The 18,636-nt window shown below is 36.5% G+C and overlaps 1 long non-coding RNA gene across 1 annotated transcript in view; it reads right to left on the reverse strand.

Annotated features, from left to right (window-relative positions):
• The window catches only part of LOC117980368 (uncharacterized), a 382,880-nt gene that overhangs the window by 2,764 nt on the left and 361,480 nt on the right, over nucleotides 1-18,636 (reverse strand). Inside the window, exon 4 of the long non-coding RNA XR_008625427.2 lies at nucleotides 16,412-16,552. This is a non-coding gene — a long non-coding RNA (uncharacterized LOC117980368). The remainder of the gene's footprint in view (nucleotides 1-16,411; nucleotides 16,553-18,636) is intronic.

Below are 18,636 nucleotides of genomic sequence, written 5' to 3' on the forward strand. Positions count from 1 at the left end.
AATTTCTTGAACCCAGGAGGCACGGGTTGCAGTGAGCCAAGATCATACCACTGCATTCTAGCCTGGGTGAAGGAGTGAGACTCTGTCTCAAAAAAAAAAACCACCAAAATAAGAAAATGAGGAAGAAAGGCTTGTAACAATTTCAATTTTTATTTATGCAAATGGTCACATGGTTTTAGCTGGTATTTAAACTACCTTCTTCCACTATGCCCTTTACCTGGTGGAGTGACACAAACTTCTATTCCTAAAGGATCTAGGTCATTAATAGTGCTGCCTGAATTGTGATGTTGCAGTTTTCCATTAACATTAATCACAAGGCATGATAATACTAAGAGATGCCCTAAGGGAGCTCCTGTATTTCAGACATACTCTTCCTTCTCTCCATTATGTAGTAGCAGGCCAATTTTCCCTTGGTAATCAGGATCAATCACATCAGTCAGTATACAAACAGGTATATTTTTTGCCTGTTGATTCAGAAGCATGAGGAACCCAAAGTGGCCAGTGGCTATCTTAACATCCAGTTCAGTAGAATCATTGTTTTGTCTCCTGGTGGAAACATTTCTCCCTTTGGAACTAAGACCTCTAAGGTCAGCAGAGTATGAGATCATGGAGACAGGAAACAAAATGTTGCCAGTGTGTCACCAGGGGTAATGATCAGTGGTGCTACTCACATTTCCACTCATTTCCTTGATTTCTGTATTCATGAATCCTGGCTGTGGGAGAAACAGCACCAGATCTTGGATGCTGATTTAGAGCATATACAGCCTCCTGAAATACATTGGCCAAGTTCTCTAAGGTATTGTCACCCAACTGGCATTGTAATTGAGTCTTCAAAAGCCTATCCTACCATTTTATCAAGGCAGCTGCTTCAGGATGATAGAAAACATAGTAAGACCAGTGAATTCCATAAACATGTGCCTGTTGCTACACTTTATTTTCTGTGAAGTGGGTGGGTTGTTGGATCAGAAGCAATGCTGGGAAATGCCATGATGGTGGATAAGTCATCCTGTAGTCCACAGATGGTAGTTTTGGCAGAATCAGTGCATGCAATGAGGCAATTCTGTATCTAGAGTGTCTATTCTGGTAAGATCACAGCACTTCCCCTTCCACGATGGAAGCACTCCAATATCATCAACCTTCCAATAGATGGCTAGCTGGTCACCCCAGAGAATGGTGCCATATTGGGACTCAGTGTTGTTCTTGGCTGCCGGCAGATTGATCACTCAGTGATGGCTGTTGTCAGGTCAGCTTTGGTGAATAGAAGTCCATGTTGCTGAATCCATCCTTGCCATCATGGCCACTTTGTTCATGAGCCCACTAGGCAATGGCAGAAGTGGCTGGAAACAGAGGCTATTATCCACAGAAAGAGTCATCCTATACACTTGATTATTAAAATACTCCTCTGCTGAATTTACTCCTTGGTGAGCATTCACATGGGACACAAATATCTTCACATTTTTGCTCATTCAGAGAGGTTCTCCAGAAAAGCAGAACCAATAGGATGTGTGTGTGTGCATATGCCTCTTCTCCAAGCCTCCCTGTCACCATTTTTGAATCGGGTTTCTTCCAAGTTCCTGACCATCCAGCTAAAACATTAGCCACAACTCATGAATTGATATATACTTGTACTTCTGCCATTTCTCCTTCCAAGTAAATGAACAACCAGGTACATTTCTTGAAGTTCTGCTCACTGTGGAGATTTCCCTTCACCATTGTCCTTTAGGAATGTCCTATAAAGGACTATAGTGCTGTAGATGTCTATTTTTGGATTATGCCTACATATTGTACAGGACCATCTGTAATTCAGACTTGAGTGTTTTGCCTCCACAGTCATTGATTTTAGGGAAAATCCATAGGTATGGATTGAGAAAGAATATATTGTAGCAGGTGTGGAGACCATGGGCATTTGGGCCATTTCTTCATGAAACTTACGGCTTGGTGGGTCAGATAACACTTAGTTCATGATGGGCAATTCAGATGGCATGTTAACTTGGTGGCCCATGATCAAGCATTCTGTCTCTACTAAGGCCCAGTAGCAGGCAAAAGCTGCTTCTCAAAAGGAGAGTATTTATCTGCAAAAGATAGCAGGGCTTTGCTCCAAAATCCTAAAGGCCAGTGGTGATTTACCTATTGGGGTCTGCCAAAGACTCCAAACAGGTCTCCATCTGTGACTAACACTTCAAGCACCATTGGATCTGCTGGGTCTTATGGCCCAAGTGGTAAAGCAGCTTGTGCACCAGAATGGACCTGTTGCAGAGCCTTCTCTTATTCAGTGACCTACTCAAAACTAGCAGCTTTTTGGGTCAATCAGTAATACACTCGAATGAGGAATATGTCGCCTCTAAAATCCAAAAAGGTCCACTAAGCATTGTGCCACTTTTGGGGTTGTAAGAGAGGTCAGCTGCAACAACTTATTCCTCATCTTAGAAGGGATATCTTGACATGCTCCACAACACTGCACTGTTAGAAATTTCCTTGTGGTAGAAGGCCCCTAGATTTTTGTGAAACTTATTTTTTACCCTCTGACTTGCAAATGTCTTACCAATAAGTCTAGAATAGTGCTGCTTCCTGCTCACTAGATCTAATCAGCATAATGCCATCAATGTAGTAGATTAATGTGATATCTTGTGAAGGGAAAGGCAATCAAGATCTCTGCACAATAAATTATAACACGGGGCTAGAAAGCTGATATGTCCCTGAGGTAGGACAGTGAAGGTGTGTTGCTGGTTTTGTTAGCTGAAAGCAAACTGCTTCTGGTATACTTTACTAACAAATAGGAGAAGACATTTGTCAAATCAATACCTGCATACCAGATACAAATGCATACATTACCTCATTCTAGCAATGAAATTCATCTACCAAATTGCATCTGATTCAGCTGCAATCAGAGTCACTATCTGGTTAAGCCACTGTCATTCTCCAAAATTTGTGTTCAGTACAGCCCAAATAAGCAAGTTTGATGAGGATGTGATAGCAATCACTACCCCTTCATCACTCAAGTCCTTCATGGTGTCACTAATCTCTGCAATCCTTTCAGGAATGCAGTATTGCTTTTGGTTTATTATTTCCTAGATAGAGGCAGTTCTCATGGATTCCACTTGTCCTTTTCTGCATAATAGCCCTCAACCCACAGGTCAGGGAGCTAACATGGAGATTCAACCAGTTACCAGGTATGTTCAAATTATGTATTCCAGAGCTGGGGAAATAACCATAAAATGAGTTCAGGAATCCACTGGACCCATTGTGAGATGGATCTGAGCTAAAACTTCATTGAACACTGATCTCCATATTTCTCTACTCGAAATGGTGGACCACAGTGACATTTTGGGTCTCCTACAGTTAATGCCAATTTATAGCCAGGTTCCAGTAATATCTGAAATATCTGCTTATTTCCTTTTTCCCAGTGAACAGTCACTCTGTAAACAGCTATGGGTCTCTTTGGGAAAGGCTGGAAGAAGGATTAATAGTATAAGTTTTTGGCAGTGTGGTGGGGTCCTTCCTCAAGGATCCTCAGCCTCCTCTTCATTCAAGGGGTTCTGGTCTGCAAACTTGCTGAAGTCTGGGGATTGATTGAGTGGTCATGACTCTGTTTTTATTACTCAAGTTGGACTTTTGTTTACTTGACCTAAAACTCTCCACTTTTACAGATCAAGTAAGAATTTAGTAGACTTCCTACCTATTTCACTTCTAAGAACACTATGATCAACTAGCCAATGTCACAGGTCTCTGTGAGTCAGATTATTACGACTGCCCGTTTGACCCTGCTGTCCTTTATGATATCCATGCCCAACTTGACTTTTGAGATTGAATGTTACCACTTTGCCCCTGCAACCCCAGGGATCCAATTATTCCCATGGTATTTGGGCTTCTTAATTCAGTAGTAGCAGTTCCCATGATAATTTCCAACCTACAGAAAAAAGCAATCACAAAGCTCTTCAAGGATATTGGGACTCACTTCACAAATTTATTATTCACAATCATGATGAAAGATATATCCTGTGGACCATTCTTGGGTGGGTGAGCAAGTCTTAAATGATAAATCTACCCTAAAAATACCCCAATCCTGAAGACTTTGGATTCTTTACAATATACCATGGCAGTTCTGGCATGTCAAATGTACTTGTAGTGGGGCACCTTTTGGTCTATGTTTCAGCCAACCAAACAAATAGCTAAAACCCTTTCTAATCCCCCCAGCTGCAACATTAAACCCAGAATATCTGCTCAGTGAGAATATATCAATAAATTTGGCCTGATCCAACTTTATGCTTCTTCTACTATTATTCTACACCCTTAATATCCATTCCTACATGTATTCCCCAGATTCCTGTCTGTATAAATAGAAAATCATGAAGCTCTTTTGGAGGGTAGTGCATGTCCTTATAGCCACGTGTTATACCTCACCCTTTCAGTCCTGCTGGAACTTCAGTCAAGTTATAGGTCTAAAAGCAAAAAAGGAGTGGTATGGATGGTCCCTAAGGAGAATCAACAGAAAGCCGGAACCTTGCTTCTTATAAGTTTTTGATTTGGAGTATCCAATGATACTTTGTATCATTGTATCCGGTGATATTTTGCCTATCTCTATTGCTATATCACACTGTGGACTATCAGTGCCCTCTTTACCACTGGAAATAATCATTAGTGTCTTTAAATATAATCAGATTAGAGAATCAATTACAGAAACTCCAAATCATTTCAAAGAATTCATCCTTAAGATCCTGTTCCTCTATAACCACTCTTAGTACTGAAATCTGTATCAGTCAAGGTCTCCAGAAAAATAGAACCAATAGATTAAGATAGACATATAGAGATATAGATGTTAACCATTTCTATGGTATACATTCATTACAACATCTAGATGAGCATTCAATCAGATTATTGGGTATTACAGCCTGGCTATGTTGATAAGTAAAACTAACTATCACAAAGGAGATGACCAGTAGCTCTCATTAGAATATTATGCTTGGTTTTACCTAGGGTGAACTTTCCTGAAACAATCTAGACTGATCTAAAAACATCTTGTCTCAGTCTAACTTGGACATTTTGAAGATAGGAGTGGGAAGGCAACCTGATTATACATAAAACCTTTTAAAGTAAGAAATAAAAAAAAGAGTTAAGAGGTCAATCAGGTTGGCCAATTTATTTGGTAGTTGAGGAGCTGAAGCATTTTTTAATCCATTAATATATACCCATTATGGCTGTATACTCTAACCCTTCTTAGCTGTTAAACCAGAGTTCAGAATGCCTGGATTCAACTTCTAGCTCAGCCATCTTACTCAGGCAGATTACTTCATCTCTATAAGCCCTGTTGGAAATATATTAGGGTTAGACTTTATGCATTTCTATCACTCAAATTCGTAACATTTTAACAATTTAAAAACAAATATCAAAATAATAACATATAGGTATAGATGTGGTACAAAATTTTGCTTTATTTCCAAAGGACTTGAAGAATTTACTTGTTTTCATCCAACACACTTTTGAAAACATAAATAGCAAATATAAATATATTCTCATTGGAGGAGGGTTGATGAGATTTCCCGGGAGCGATGCTCTGCATTAGAAATCTGAGGCATCCTAACAGGTCCTGTGTGCCCTTGAGTTAAGGTGGGAGTCCATGACATTTGGTATAGAAATTGTTGCCTTTGCCAAATGAAAATGAAATTGACATATTGGCTGCACAGCTTATATTCTGAATTGTGTTCCCAGGAATACATAGCCTGTACTCTTTTTCTGTTTTCTTGTAGTAACTTAAGAAACAAGTTTATAAGTTGCCTAAAGAGTCAAGACTGCTGTTGTGAAATAGAGGTTTTCTTGAAGGAAAACTAACCCTTCTAGTCATTAAGTTTTGTCGTAATGCTCTGGATAACCTGCTCTGGAACCATTAGAGCACTTTCTATAAATATTTCTGGAGGCCTTGATAGAAAATAACTTTACATTCAAATAGAACATAGTGGAATATTTGGAAATATAACCTCTTCACCCTTTACATCAAATAAGTTGCTGTATCAAAACAAAAATAAAAGCATGAGATTTGAACATGACTTTGAGACCTGTGGCACTATTTTCCAGCAGCATAACATCAGAGTTCACTTGGTTCCTCTGAGTCTCAATTGTCTCATATAACAATGTCTACCTCTCAGTGTTCTGAGATAATCTTATAATGATATATATGAGAGAGATCTGTAAACTTTACAACATTGGCAATATTAATAGTTCTCTGACAATCATATGCTCTTATAAATTCAGAACAAGTTTCAAAAGAAGCAGATGCTATTTGAGAGAACAAAATCACAATACTATCTTCTTAAAATCAAATCAAAATTTCACAGACATAGCCACATAAATCCACAAGTGTTTATCTCTAGAAACAGTGAAATGGGAAAAGATTATCAGTCCTTTGTGCAAAGAACGTCTGGTTACAAATTTGGAAGGGTGCTGAAATGCCAGTTTTATATATCTATTTCTGCTAGGCAGAGAGACTAGTCAGGAGATAAAGGACAGAGTGCTGGAAAGCTTGGGCACAGATTTTATGGAGCAGGGAGGAAACATGAAGGTGGGAGCACCATAGACCGTTCTAATATGCAGACTGTCAGTAAATGTCAAGACTCCAACTGAAACGTCTTAGTACCGATAGCATCTGTTTCCCCAGCTGGTTCTCAGCCTGAAATTGTTAAGGAAAACAATGTGGTGGCAGGAAAGGATCAGTTTGGGAAAGATTAGATTCCACTCCCGGAGCCATAGAATCAACAGGAAGTTGCTGCATGTGATCTTTATTCAAAACTAGGAGAGGAATCCAGTAGAGTACATTTGTTCTGAAATTTCTTTAGCTTGGCCCAGACTACCTGCCCTTCTCCTTAGAGATAGGACTATTCTAAATAATGATATTTAGTAAATGGTATCTCAAATGTACTGGTAATTGAAAATAAAAACCTGGATGTGATTCTTGAGACCACCTCTCAAATAGTTGTCAAACGGGTTCACTTCTCATCATTTCCACCTCTACCCTTCCAGCCTAGCCCTTTCCTGGGGGTGACACAAGTGGCATTTGAGCTGGATTTTCAATAATATAAAAGATGTCAACAAAATGGAGAGGGGAGGCAGGCAAGGAATTCAAAAGTCAAAAGAGAACAAAGACATTTTGGTAACAAACTGGAGCCTAGAATGCAGAAGGAAGCATGGTAAGATATAAATTCTGACTGCTGAAAATCTTGAATGCCACATAAGGATTTTGGACTTTATGCAAGAGACAAAAAGGTCATTTGGAGTCTTTGAAAATGGGTTTGGCAGGATTAGAACTATAAGGTAGGTATAGAAAACCAGATTTTGTTATCCATTCATCTATCTGCTGATAATAACACATTAATTATCCTCTATGTAATTTTTCCTTGCCCTTCTCCTAAGCATTGTGCTTTGGATGGAATTCATTTTACTCCTAGATCCACGGGTAACTCTGTGATTTAGACTTGGCAGCCCCAAAATTGTTTTCCATGATCACTAAAATTGGCTCAGAATGGATGAGTGATCTGAAAAGCCAGTAAAAGTCAATGGGACTTTTGTTGATGCTATTGTGGGTCACACTGTCTTTCTTGTGAGACTCAAATCCGGGAGGTTATAGGTTGCAGCAGGTATTTATGCAATCATGTGGAGCCTGGAAATGACAGGCCCATGTGGAAGAAAACAGAGCCTGGGTCCTGGTCATGTTATCTGCGCTGCTCTCAAAACACCCAACCCTTGAGCTTTACGTGTTAGCTAAGTCATTGAAATATCTTTCCTTTAGTTAGATTTTCTGCCTTTTGCAACAGAAAGAATCCTGACTGAAACTCCAGTGAGAGAGATATGTACAAGGCTAACGATGTGAGAATACAGATACCAAAGGGGCAAGAGTAAAATCTGATTTATGGGGAAAGGGGTTTTAAGAGAGGATAATTTATGGTTCCCCCTTATTTTCTATCTACAGGGTTAGCACTGTTATTGATCAACACAAGGGAAACTATTGTTTTCCTCTTATGAACCTTCACAACTGTTTAAGACATTAAATATTAGGATAGGTTTTCATTTGATTAGAAAGATCTGTCTTTGTCTCCCTCTTCCAAACTATGATCAGATATAACACTCACACAAGAATAGGCTAACTCACTTATTTATGCACATTTTAAAAAATACTTAAAATATTAGGAAGCTTAAGTGAAAGAAGATAAGGCTATTATGACAAAGTAGATCCACTGCGACTCATAAAGCACAATTTTATTTGTCAGGGAATGTATGTAATTGATGCAGAGTAAATCTTTGTTGAGAAATAGCAGCTAACACTTACCAAACATTATGCTCTGAGATTCTTATATATATTAACCAGTTTAATGCTAATTATAGCTCTTTCAGGAATATATCTTTTAGTTTTAATTTACAATTCAGGGAGCTGAGCACAGATAGGATAAATACCTTGCCCTAACTTCTAATGATGCCAGAATGCGAAACTGGATAATTTAGCTGTAAAACCACGTTTAAGCACTGTACTTGGAGCAAGTGAATAAATGAATAAGCAAATAGATCATCCCTTCTTCCTAATGCTGGAAAAAACCTGGCAATTGGATGGTGTCTTTGTAACAACTCAGTTCTGTTCTCTTCAACAGAGTCATATTCTTTTAATTCCTCAGTTGCTACCTGATTATCAATTAGAAACTTTGAGGAAGCTGTATTCACTATTTCCAATCTCCCAATACAATTTAGTGCACTGAAAAGACAATTTACTCAAACAAAAAACTTGTTAAATGCTAGTATGGTAAAGTGGGGGACTAAGTGTTATTTCCTATATTATCTACTTGTAGTAAGGGAGTAGTTGACTCCCTGAGAGAATTTGCCTAATTATGGGTCTGATATCTAGTACTTCATAGCATTTTCTGCTCATGTTGAAATGGATGCCAGGCTGCATCTGTGTGTTTTAAATGAAAGTCTTGCCCAGGAACCAGTGACAATTTGCCCAGTCCATGTTTATAGTCTACAGTATTAGGTGGGATGGGTGGCACTGTAATCACTAATCTGACATGAATTAACACTTACCATAATGGCACAGGATTTACCACTTGAAATTGCACCTGAGTTTGTGCCTCTCAGCTAACATAGAAATGCTAATCATATCTCATACAGATAGCAATTTAAAAATCAATCTCTGTGTTCATGAAAATATGACTTAATTCTTGGCTGATGTCACTATAATGGGAGGGGTAAGATCAACTTCTATTTAAAAATCAGGTCATTCATGCATTTAATTGCAAAATATCTCACTGTCACAAAATGCCTCTCCTCCCTTTGTAGATGCATCCTTTTGTGTTCATCATAGTTCTTTCTGCAGCCTTTGACATGGGCAGGCAACTACCTCTTCGCTTTAAAACATATTATCTTTAAAAAATATTTAATTGACAATAATTGTACATATTCACGGGGCCCATAGTGATGTTTTCATATGTATAATGTGAAGTGATCAGGTCAGGTTAATTAGCATATCTATCATCTCAAACATTTATAATTTCTTTGTGTTGGGAATATTTGCTAACTATAGTCATTTTACAGTGGTTTAGAACACTAATACTTATTCCTCCTACCTAACTGTAATTTTATACCCTTTAACAAATCTCTCCCTAACCCTACCTTCCCTCTACCCTTCCCATCCTCCAGTGTCTTCTGTTCTACTTTGTACTTCTATGAGATCAACTTATTTTAGCTTCCACATGTAAGTGAGAGTATGCAATGTTTAACTTTCTATTCCTGGCTTATTTCACTTAACATAATGTCCTCCGATTCTATCCATGTTGCTGCAAATGACAGGAGTTCATCCTTTTTATGGATGAATAGTATTCTATTGTGTACATATACCAGAGTTTATTTATTCATTCATCTGTTGTTGGATGCCTAGGTTGAATCCACATCTTGTCTATTGTGAATAGTGCTGCAATAAACATGGGGGTGCAGATGTCTCTTTGATATTAACATTTCCTTCCCTTTGGATAAATTCACAGTAGTGGGACTGCTGGATCATGTGGTAGTTCTATTTGTAGTTTTCTGAGGGACCTCCATACTGTTCTGCACAGTGGCTGTACTAGTCTGTATTCCCACCACAGTGTGTAAGAGTTCTCTTTTCTCTGCATCCTTGTCAGCATTTGTTATTTTTTGTGTTTTAGGTAATAGCTGTCCTCACTGGGGTGTGATGATACCTCATTGTGGTTTTGATTTGCATTTCCCTGATGATTAGTGATGTTGAGTATTTTTTCACATATTTTTTGGCCATTTGTATGTCTTCTTTTGAAAAATATCTGTTCAGATTACTTGCCCTGTTTTCAATTACAGTGTTTAGGTTTTTTGTTTGTTTGGTTAGCTTTTGCTGTTGACATGCTTTAGTTCCTTGTATATTCTGGATATTAGTCTCATGTCAAATAAGTAGTTTGCAAATATTTTTTCTTATTCTGTAAGTTGTCTTTTCATCCTGTTAATTGTTCCCTTTCCTGTGCAGAAGATTTTTAGTTTGATATAATCCCTTTTGTCTATTTTTGCTTTTGTTGTTGTGCTTTTGAGGTCTTATTTATATAACCTTTTTCCAATCCAATGTTCTGAAGTGTTTCTCCTATGTTTCCTTCTAGTAGTTTTACACTTTTAAGTCTTAAATTTGATTTTTTTGTATAGTGTGAAAGGTGGAGGTCTAGTTTCATTCTTCAGCATATGGATATCCAATTTTCTGAGCATCATTTATTCAAGAGATTGTCCTTTCCCCAGTGAGTGTTCTTGACAGTTTTCTCAATAATCAGTTAGCTAGGAACACGTGGATTTATTTCTGGGTTCTCAATTCTGTTTCACTGGTCTATGTGTCTATTTTTTATGCTGATATCATTCTATTTAGTCCCTCAGCTTTGTAGTATATTTTGAGGTCTACTAATATGATACCTCTTCCTTTCTTCTTTTTGTTCAGGATTGCTTTGGCTATTTGGGGTCTTTTGTTGTTCCAAACAAATTTTAAGATTTTTCTTCTACTTTTGTGAAGAATGTCATTGATATTTTGATAATAATTGCATTGAATCTGTAGATTGCTTTGTGTGGGATGGTCATTTTGACAATATTAATTCTTCCAGTTCTTAAGTATGAGATGTCTTTGCATTTGTTTGTATCCTCTTTAGTTACTTGTAGTTCTATACAAAACATCAATGTTTTATAGTTTGCCTTGTAAAGGTCTTTCACTGCCTTGGTTGAATTTATTTCTAATTATTATTTTTTGGATAGCTATTGTAAATGAGATTGCCTTCTTGATTTCTTTTTCAGCTAGTTCATTGTTTGTGTATAAAAATGCTACAAATTTTTATATATTCATTTTGTATCCTGCAACTTTACTGAATGTATTCATCAATTCTCAGTTTTTTGGTAGAGTCTTTGGGGTTTTCTATATATAAGACCTGTGTATAAGATATTATTGTCTGCAAAATTTGACTTCCTTCTTTCTTATTTGGATGCCCTTTATTTCCTTCTCTTGCCTAATTGTTCTGGCTGGAACTTCCAGAACTATATTGAATTACAGAGGTGAGAGTGAGCATCCTTGTGTTGTTCCAGTTCTTAGAGAAATAGCTTTTAGACTTTTGATGTTAGCTATGTGTTTTTCATATATAGCCTTTATTATGTTGAAGCACTTCACTTTTATACCTAATTTTTAAGTTTTTATCATTAAGAGATGTTAAATTATATCAAACGCTTTTTCTTTATCTATTGAGAGGAACATATTGTTCTTTTCCTTTATTTTATTAATGTAGGCATAACGTTTGTTGATTTGTATGTGTAGAACCATCCTTTCATTCCTGGAATAAATCTCACTTGATCATGTTATATTATCTCTTTGATGTGTTGTTGGATTCAGTTTGCTAGTCTTTTGTTGATTATTTTTCATCTATGTTAATCAGGCATGTTGTCCTATAGTTTTCTATTTTTGTTGTGCAGTTGTCTGATTTTGGTATCAGGGTTTATACTGGCCTCATAAAATGAGTTGCAAAGAGTGCCCTCTCCTTCAATTTTTTAGGATAGCTTGAGAAGAATTGATATTAATTACTCTGTAAGGTTTTGATAGAATTCGGTGGTGATGCCATTTGTTTATGGACTTTTCTTGGTTGGAAGACTTATTATTACTGATTGGTGTATTCTAGTTTTCTGTTTCTTCTTCTTGATTCAATCTTAGTAGGTTGTATGTGTCCAGAAATTTATCCATTTCATATTTATTTGACATATAATTGTTCCCAGTAGTCTCTAATGATCCTTTGTGTTTCCGTGGTATCTGTTGTGACATCTCTTTTCTTATTTCTGATTTTACTTCTTTGGATCTTCTCTCTTTCTTTTTTAGTTAGTCCAGATAATGGTTTGTTATTTCCCTTTATCTTTTTTATAAACTAGCCTATTGTTTCCTTGATCTTTTGTATTATCTTAATTTTGTTTATTTCTGCTCTGATTTTTATTATTTCTTTCCTTCTACTAATTTTGGGTTTGCTTTCTTCTTGATTTTTTAGTTCTTTGAGATGCATTGTTAGCTTATTTATATGACATCTTTCTAGTCTTTGATGTAGGCATTTATTACTATAAATTTGCCTCTAAATACTGATTTTCCTGTGTTCCATAGTGTTTGGTATGTTGTGTTTCTATTTGCATTTGTTTCAAGAAATTTTTCGGTTTCACCCTTAATTTCTTCCTTCATCCTTTGGTTGTTCAGGAGCATGTTGTTTAATTTCCATGTATTTGTATAGTTTCAAATTGTCTTCTCATTTGTAATGTCTAGTTTTATTCCATTGTGGTTAGATAATATGCTTGATATGATTTTTATTTAAAAAAAAGTTTTAAGAATTGTTTTGTATTCTAACTTATGGTCAGTCATTGAGAATATTCCATGTCCTAGTAAAAAGAATGTGTATTCTGCAGCTGTTGGGTGATATGTTTTATAAATGTCCATTTTCTCTATGGTGCAGTTTAAATTCAATATTTCTTTGTTGATTATCCACCTAGATGATCTGTCTAGTGCTGAAAGTGGGGAATTTAAGTCCCCAACTATTATTGTATTGGGATCTATTTTTCCCTTTGGATTTGATGTTTGCTTTATATATCTGGATATATATCTGGTATTGGGTGCATCTGAATTTACAGTTATTATATTTTCTTGTTGAAGTGATTCTTTTATTATTATATAATGTTTTTCTTTGTCTCTTTTTAAAGCTTTTAACTTGAAGTCTGTTTTGTCTGATATAAATATAGTTACTCCTGTTTGCTTATGATTTCTATTTACATGGAATATCTTTTTTCATCCCCTTACTTTCAGTCTGTGCATCTTTATAGGTAAGGTAAGGTAAGTTGACCAGCTTAAGGGCTGATGGTAATGGCAGACCATTCCTCCAGCTAGAAGTGCAGTGGTGAGGATTGTTTTCTCTGCTTTGCAGGACCAGAGTCATAGCTGATCCTTGGCCCAAGTTCCACATAGCTGGGGTTATGGCATTCAGCCACCCATGTGGGCTTGGCATGACAAAGTTGGTACCCCAGTGCTGGAGAGGTGCAGTGGCTACTGGCTTCAGAGTAGGGCACACTCCAGAGGTGGCTCTGGTCTCAAGATGGAACCAGGTTTCAGCTGCTTGGCTCACAGGGTGTGGGGGTGGGGTAGGGAGTACACACCATGTGCTCCTAATTTGGAACAAGGCAATCGCATGAAGTCCTGACAGCTCTCCAAATTCAACTCAGGGATTCTGAGGACTGTGGGATTCTCCTGTTGTAAAAATTGTGGGTGTTTGAAGTGGCAATGGGGGTCAGTGAAAATTTTCTGCTTATGTTTTCCTTGCAATGGGGAGTCCTTCCTGACTCTAGGCTGATCATATTTGGATGGGGTTGATGGGGCTGCAGATGCTGGGTGCTTCCATTCTGCCCTCCTGGACTTCCAATCACCTCAGGTGCCTCTCCACTTCAGTACTCTCCCATTGACTCTCCTGTCAAATCTTAGCTGTTTATTTGTTGCCTTGGTCCTTGCTTGCAGACCAGCTATCTCTAGTCAGCCATCTTGCTGATGTCACTCCAAGACATAGTGTCTTGAAGCCTTTCCTTAGAAGCATCAAAGGAGATGCGAGGATTGTTTATTTGTTTATATCTTTAGAAAAAAATAGCTCAGTATTAATGATTGAAAAAAAATTTAGTCCCATCCACTTTAAGCTCATGTTTTTGTAGCTCCTCAGATCTTGGCAATATTAACAACTTCAGCACTTATTATAAGACTATATAAACCAGCAAAGCACTTCTTAGGTATTTATGTTTCCCTTGCTGAAGTTTTGAAAACATTTTGGTTGTCTCCCATGGGATGTGATTTCCAAATTCTCAAATTACCCTCTGTTGCTTCCTTTTCCAAAAGATAAAGAGCTACATTGCATGCTTCTTTCTCAATGCTGTGTATACTTAATGACATTTTTAAAACAAGATTTTTTTTCTTCTTTTTTGTTTCCCCAGATGCAGATACAAGTGAAGGATAAAATTTACCAAGTAGTGTATTGAGTGTCTATTGCTGAGTCCTCAAAAGCCATGCATCACTCCAAAAAGTAAAAGGATCTTAATCTTTTAGCATTTCTTCTCTTTTAACTCTCTGACAATCTCATTTCTCTGAGTATTAAGAACATAAATGTAGTGTCTACTTATACATAAATGGGGTCATCTACTTCTGACATCCTCATATTGGTTAATTTGGTAAAGAGCTGCTTGAACTGTCCTTACATTGAATCCATTCAGCAGCTCTGCTACTTGTCATAGTAGCTCAGACAGTTTCATCCAGGGCGGGTATCCACTGAGAAAGAAGGTTGATGGAACTGGATCCTTTCACTCTGACACATACTTCTTGAAAAAGTTTCTAGAATTGGTATACACAATGTACATTTCTGGTCTTTTGATGCATTTTCCTCATTATCTAGATTTTCGTATGTGTAGTCATTTAGACAAAGTTCCTTTTCTTTGCACTGCTATATTCAGTCAACTGTTGACTATTTCATTAACCCTCTCCTTATGGTCCTAAACTAGGACCTAGTTTACATCCTATCTAGTTGAAAGTGCTTCTTTATTTATTTTCTGGCAGTGCCACACAGTTTTTTTTTTTGTTGTTCTATTTAGAGCTTTTCTTTGTTGTATATGTTTATATATTTTATTATTACTTTCATGAGCAAGCAGAGCCCAGCAATTCCCAGGGGATGAACAGTCTATAGTACATATCTTTTAAAAATGGCATATGTCAAAAATTCAGATTATTGTTTCAAAGCAAAAAGTCAAAAGACTTCACTAGTACTTGAAGGGGTAAAGCAAAGAAGAATATGGAGGTGAGGGGTGGAGATATCAGACCTAAATTACACATTTCATCTTCTGGAAACCTCAGCCAATCCCTTCTTTCTTCAGAATCCCATTGAGCAGACTATCAAAGACCCATCTCCCTCTGAGCCTTCCTCAGTAATATCCTCCTTTCCTTTTGAACTTACCAACTTTAATCCTGGCAGTACTATTTACCCTACCTTCCTGAGTCATTCTGTGGACATTGTCAAGGCTTGTTTCTCTCTCCCACTCCACTAGCTAATGTGTATATAAACTGATAGTTTATACATTCAGTGTGTACTTTGGTTTAGTTCTTTGTGCTTGTGTCCAAATGCTTAGCACATTTGTCTATCAGAGGTGTTGAGCAAGGGGAAAAAAGCAATCAGAAATCAAGTTTGATTTAGTTTAAGTTGACATTTATAAAAATAAAGAGTTGAGCCAGGCTGTGGACAAAGTAGAAGGGGGTCTGTCTGCCCTTCTTACTGTTTATATTAGTAAGATGAGTAAGGCAGTGAGAAGTTAGAGATCTCTATTTTAGACTATAAGCTTTTGAGGGAGTGCAGAGTAACACTTTTAAAATATATTGCTATATCTTTTAGAATGATATTTGGAAAAATGTTGCCTTTAATATCACCATATTTTACCTTGTCCAAACACAGAGGTTTTAATAAGGCAGTGATCTCCAAGCCTCTTTAATTGTGCATCTTTATTAGTAAAAAAAGTGGAATGTATAGTCCCAATACACAGACATATCTATATGGATTATTCACATATATTACTTTTACTTTATATATTATAAAGCATAAAAATTAAAGTTAAAAATGAATAAGATAAAAATAATTTTTGAATAAAATTATAATATTTTACCCACACCCTAATGGATTACTCAAGCAAGTCTGCTGTACATGTACCCAATAATAGAGGCAACTGTATTTGACTATTTTCTTGCAATATCATATCTTAAGAATGACTAAGTCCTGGCAGTTATATCTCTGAATTTATCTCAAATTATCACTTCTTTTCTTTTCCCACCACTGTGGCTTTCAATTAGAATCTCTTCAACAACCCTTACCTGAACTCTCTTGCTAGTCTCCTTGCTTCCTTTAGCTCTTCTTCCCAAGGCACACTTGACCCAGTGGCCTGGATGCTCTCTCCAAAATTCAGTACTCATTGGTCTCTGCTCTGCTCAAGTCCTTCATTGGCTCTGCATTGCCTACAAGATAGAGTTGAAAGCTCTGAGCATCACACAGACTGTCCTTACTCACCTTTCTAGTTTGCCTTCCTCCTTTCCCACCTGACTCTCTAGCTATGTTAAATTGACTGCAGCTTTTGAAGGCACCCTTCTTTCTTTTATTTTCACCTTTGTGATATTTTATCTTCCAGAGATGGCCCTTTCTTCTTGTCTGCTTATCAAACCTCAATATTCAGCTTAAATATCACTTCCCTTAGAAGGTTCTCTTTACTTCCCTTTGCAGAATTAAGCACTTGTCTTCCAGTGTTTAACACCTGTTTGTGTCAAATTGGGGCAATTATCATACTACTCAAACAATTTCTTTCCATGTCTCTGTGCTCCTAAATGATAGAAACTATGCTCTTTTTTATTTTCTATATTAGGCGTGAAGCAACTGCCTGATCTTCCTTAATAAACAGAGTAGATGCACAAATATTAATTGAACAATGTATAATTTTGGTGGCAGTGAAGGAAACATTTTAGTGGGCAGTCTGCAACAAATAAACAAAAATATTTATACAATATATAGGAAAAATACTTCTTGTCTAAAGTTTTTATTATTTTTTTCACAGTTCTTCAGCTTTAAGGTCATTTTCAAAGTCATGCCTCTTATATTGACCAGTCAAAATAATTAATAAGGATAATAATAAATAACATTTATGAGTGTTTACTATTTGGCACTGTGATAAGCAATGTATTGCAATATCTAAGTTAGCTATTTCATAGCCCTGTGAAGTATTTCATTACTAGTATTTCATTCATCTTGCACATGAGCAAGTTAGTGAGGTTCTGAAGGGTGCAGGGTGACTCTTTCCAAGGAAGTGAAAATAACAAGGTTTAGTAGATTTCTAACTACAGGATCTTTACCCAGATGTTCTGCTGTCTTCAGGCTGCATATCTCCAATTCTCTTTTCAGAATACCTACCCTGAAATTCAGTTCCTTCCATGCTAGGTTGGAACATTTCCAGTGTTCTTAGGATAGCTACAAGTTAAATGTAATAAATATGACGGGTTTACATAATGTATGTTGCATACAGTTCCTAAGAGTTGAGAACTCTTCAGAAGTCTCCAGACCAGACTGTTTATATTTAAGTCAGATGATTTCTTTCACTGAGTGTTTCGGCTTCACTACACTATCTCTTGTGTGATATTATCATCTGCCATAGTTGAGATAAATACTCCTGCAAATGCAGTTTTTTTGTTTGCATATGTTTTGGATAATTCTTATTACATCAACAACCTCAGCAGAAATTGATGCTAAATTCATTATTGATTTATCATTCTTCATGGACACCATAATCAGATTGGCCTCAGAAATAAATAGGACAGGGAGACAGCTTAAAAAATTGTGTTTGCTTTTTATTATGTCAAAATGCTGTTTGCTAATTTTTTAATTAGAAAATTATAATCCATATGATATTCACTAGAAATTTGCAACAAAGATGAGACAAAAGCAGTAAGATGAGAAGAATTGAATGATGCCAAATAAATTTAAAATGTGAAAAAAAAATCTTTCAGTTTACTCAACTGCATAAAATGTACAGGTGTTACAGTAGTATTTTCTTTCTTTCTGGTTTGGAATAAGTCATTATTTGATAAAGTAGGTAGGTAAGTGACTATTTCAGTAAGTAACCTGAGAACAATTCTGCTCCTCTGAATGTGAGAATGAAAAAGATTTTTTCTTTAACAAAATTTTAATAGAAACCATGAACAACTCATAGTAAAAAAAAAAACTGAAAACAAATTGGATTTTACATTTGATAAAGAAAATATTTTGAAAATCCTTTGGAAAATGTGAGCTATTTAAGATTCATTTATTATTTTCTGTATTCAGTAATATTTAATACAATTCATCACACATGTAAGACTGTACAAGCCTTCACAAAGCAAACTAAATAGATTTCTATTTACTAGGATCACATGTACTGCAACAGACACCATTGAAAACATACCCAGAATGGGATATAGTTAAATATCCAATTGAAACATCTAAAGACATGATTATGTGAGTAATTATTGATTATCCTGTATTTGGATTTCACTGTGTTGGTATTTGAGAGATGGCT

This window comes from Pan paniscus, chromosome 4 (genome assembly GCF_029289425.2).
Source record: "Pan paniscus chromosome 4, NHGRI_mPanPan1-v2.0_pri, whole genome shotgun sequence".
NCBI lineage: Eukaryota > Metazoa > Chordata > Mammalia > Primates > Hominidae > Pan > Pan paniscus.